The sequence below is a fragment of the Sapajus apella genome, unplaced genomic scaffold, assembly GCF_009761245.1.
Source record: "Sapajus apella isolate SASKATOON/1434 unplaced genomic scaffold, GSC_monkey_1.0 scaffold167, whole genome shotgun sequence".
NCBI lineage: Eukaryota > Metazoa > Chordata > Mammalia > Primates > Cebidae > Sapajus > Sapajus apella.
The window spans coordinates 547,312-551,645 of NW_022437107.1; the positions used below are offsets into that span (position 1 = coordinate 547,312).

The window sequence follows — 4,334 nt, forward strand, 5'->3', positions numbered from 1 at the left end:
GCTATATATTTGGATGGAAGATCAAATTCAAAAACGGACACCATTAAGTCTTTTTACTGTGCAGATGAAGGCGAGAAGTCTATTTCAGACTCTGAAGGAGCGTGCTGGAGAAGATTACAGTCAAGAATTTGTAGCAAGCACTGGCTGGTTCCAGAGATTCAAGAAATGATTCCAAATGCAGTGTTCGAGTGACTGGAGAAGCAGCAAGTGCGGATGAGGAAGGAGCACGTAAGTTTGTTGATAGTCTGGATGAATTAATTACAGATGAGGGATATCTAGCAGAACAGATTTTCAATGTTGATGAAACTGGATTATTTTGGAAACTGATGCCAGCACGCACTTATATTCACAAAGAGGCCAAAAGCATGCCGGGATTTAAAGCATTTAAGGATAGGCTAACTCTGCTGCTTGGCGGGAACATTGCAGGATTTAAGCTGAAGCCGTTCTTAATTTATCACTCAGACAACCCGTGTGTGTTCAAGAATGTTAACAAGCACACACTGCCTATCTACTTTCATTCTCCACGTAAAGCATGGATGACACAAGGATTGTTTGAAGACTGGTTTATGAACTGTTTTATTCCTCAAGTTCGAGAATATTGTTTGGAGAAAGATATTCCTTTCAAGATTTTATTGCTACTCAATAATGCGCCTGGACACCCACCACATCTAGGCGATCTCCATCCAGATGTAAAATTTGTTTTTATTCCGCCAAACACGACTCCACTTATCCAGCCTATGGGCCAAGGTTCGATTGCTACATTAAAGGCTGACTATCTCCGAACCACCTTCGCTCAAGCAATATCCGCTATAGATGCTGACTCAGAGCTAGCATTGCGAGATTTTTGGAAACACTACAACATTTTGATGTGTATCAAGTATATCACTATTGCCTAGGAGGCTGTGATGACAAAGTGCATGAATGGCATGTGGAAAAATTGTGTTAAGTGCTATGTTAATGATTTTGACGGATTTGACAGTGAACATGAACTTGAAACGATTCAGGAAAAAATAGTAAAACTCACTAAAGACCTTTCTTTGGAGTGTGAAATGGAAGATGTCGAAGAGTTGCTAGACAAAGAATCCGGAGAACTTACAAATGAAGAGCTAATCGAACTGGAAGAAGAAAGAGTGGCGGAAGAAGAAAGAAGAGAAGCAGAGAAAGAAGAGGAGGAGCCAGAAAGAAAGTTCACCACTAAGGGATTATCAGACAGTTTATCTTTACTGAATAAACTTCTTATACATTTTGAAGCAATGGACCCAAACATCGAACGATTTGCAAGAATTGAATGGATGGCACACGATGTGTTTCGTCCGTATCGTGAAATTTATGAAGAAAAAAAGAAACATACAATTCAGACAAAGCTCACCATGTTTATGAAAAAACCAACTCCGGTAACCCCATTGCTGCCTCAGATGACGACATCAACGATCCGCAGCCAAGCACCAGCGGCCAATAAAATGTTTCGTACATGCTTATAGATTTTGATATGTTTTGCAATTGGGAAAATGTTTCCTATGGTGTTTTTTACACCTGTATTTTGTATTTTTGTATGCACCTGTATTTTGTAATTTTGTACGTTTTGCAAATATTAAACCAGTTGTACTGGTAATGCAGTGTTTTACTTAAACCTGATGGATGTAAAAATAAACAAAATGGTGTAGAGATGATACAAATGGCATAAAATGAACAAAGAAAATTATGATATATAACAATAATGAAAGAAAATTATGATAAAATATGACTTAAAGATTTTTATAACATTTCACAGTACTGTACATATAGCCTACTCAACTTACAACCAAATCGTGTTACGACCGGTCTGTCGGAACCAATCGTGGTCGTAAGTCGAGCACTAGCTGTAGTAGAGACAGGGTCTTATTATGCTTGCCAGGCTGGTTTCAAACTCCTGGGCTCAAGCAATCTTTCTGCCTCAGCTTCCCAAAGTACTGGGATTACAAGCATGAGCCACCACACCTGGCAAGTCTGTTACCATCTTCAGAAGGCTTAACCTGCACTTTCAACAGAAGGATAGACTCTCAGGAAGACTGTGAGAGAGATTGGGGACCCAAGTTGATAATATCAAATACGCGGAACTTGACTGTGTTTACCACGTTCTGGCTCTAGAGAAATGAGTCTGCTAGTGAGGTTGGTGCCATTTTGTGTACCTTGAAGTCACTCAGAAATCTTGCTCCGGTCTTTTTGTTCTAAGGACACAACAGGTTTCCTTTTTCTCTGGAGATGAAATCTAGATCTTTGGAAAAAAAAAAAGAAAAATCTAGATCTTCAATTTTGGAACCAAATTTGGACTCTTGACCCTGGAGCACCAATTTCTTCAGCAAGTTGTTCTCTGAAATCAATCCCAGGGTATGGGTTTTTCATAAATGCCTTGATGAGAGTGTGTAAATGAGAGGTGCTATAGGTGGTATGACACCATCTGGCTTCTCTACTTTGAAACTCAGCACCAGGTTGATCTTGCTCATGGCTCTGGCTTGATTCTAAAGTCTCAGCTTCTGGTCTTTTCTGGAATCTGTGCCTAGCACTTTGATTCTGAAACCAAATATGGATTCTGGACTCTTCTGTATTGATTTCTAAAGCAAGTTTTTGTTTGGCACATAACCTGGGTAAGTGTTTTGATTGAAGGTATTGATGAGGATTTTCAATTGATCTTCTGTGAATTTGGTACAATTGCACCTATGATTTGTTGCTACCATCTTGTGTGAAAAGGTGTCTTCAACCATTCTGGAAGAAAGGCTGGGAGACCACTTACAGCTTATTTGTAAAAAGGAAGATCACATATAATACAACATAATTCACAAATGTAAAGCACATGGTTTTCTGGGTTTTGACAAATGAAAACACCTGTTCAACTTCAACTCTTACTAGGATATGGATTAGGGTTTCTACCTGAAAGCACCAGTATGCTAACAAACAACTTTGCATTTTTTGAAATGTTCAATGCCTGTGAGGATTCCTTACTCCAAGTTTATGACAAATATATCCAGAAGGCATAGTCTACAATTAGTGTTTGGATGAGTATTTTCATCGATTGTCTGATTATTTGCTGTGAATTTGAAGTATGCTGATTTTTATGTAGTTGTCTTCTGAGAAACATTGTGCCATTTTCTGTGTGGAAACAACTTGTAGAATAAACGGATTATGGACACGCAGAGTTGGTTGTGATGGGCAAGTCTACCTGTGGCTGCCATTTAAGTGGAAGGTGGAATATGACTCTGGAGCGACGGTAGCCTGAGCTGGTGCTGGGCTCCCACTGACCCCGGGAGTACTCTATGCCTGCTTCACTTTTTGAGAGATACAGCGGAAACAAAAATAGAAAGTGTGCTCTATTTTCACATGTTACCAAAGGACAGAGGGTACCACCAAGGAATTAGAAAACTGTGAAGTTCAACTTTCTGCACATGGCTAGCATTGAACAATGAGAACACATGGACACGGGGAGGGGAATATCACACACTGAGGTCTGTTGGGGAAATAAGGGAGGGACAACAGGGGGTGGGGAGTTGGGGAGAGATAGCATGGGGAGAAATGCCAGATATAGGTGAAGGGGAGGAAGGCAGCCATGTGTGTACCTATGCAACAATCTTGCATGTTCTTCACATATACCCCAAAACCTAAAATGCAATAAAAAAATGTGAAGTGAGAATTTATTCTTCTTAATACCCTTTCAAACAAGGAATTTGAAAACAAATTCCCACACCAAAATGTAAACAGATGTATTATTTTTTTTATTCCCAGGATACTTTCGGTTTTATTTAAGCATCTCTGTTGCCCTGAAATGTCAAGTCAGTTGGGAAAATAAATGTGAATAATCCCACCAGTAGCCTCCAGACTTGATGTTTATGCTATTTCCTTTTTAAAATGACCTGTAAAAAGTTATAAATTAGAAATGTGGAAAGGAGAATGGTTTCACACAAGAATACTGGAATAAGATCCCTGTTCTGGCCCCAAAGTCTTAGACAAGTGATTCCGCCTTTTGAAGTGTCAGCTCTCCCATCTGGAAAACATGGGCATTCATCTCTATGGGAGCTTCTAGCTCTGTCAGTGAGTTTCTGAAATTTGCCCAGGAAGGAACAGCCCTAGTCCAAGTGTCTGCTGCCCCTGCGCTCGCCTTTTGCCTGCTTCTTATCCTTGAGGTATCCTGCAGGCTCCTCCTTGATTCATTTCCTAAGCCAGTGCTATCTGATGACAGGGAATATGTTTCCAATTCTGGTCACATCTGAAAGGAATTTTTCCTGGCAGAAAGATTACATCTATGACCTGCAAATCATTATGCTTCCCCCTGTATTCCAGATCTTGTGTTCTTTATATGGGAA

General features: G+C 39.9%; 1 pseudogene; it reads right to left on the reverse strand.

Annotated features, from left to right (window-relative positions):
* Nucleotides 1–2,107: 2,107 nt before the first annotated feature.
* On the reverse strand, nucleotides 2,108–2,773 carry LOC116542384 (annotated as a pseudogene).
* Nucleotides 2,774–4,334: the final 1,561 nt, after the last annotated feature.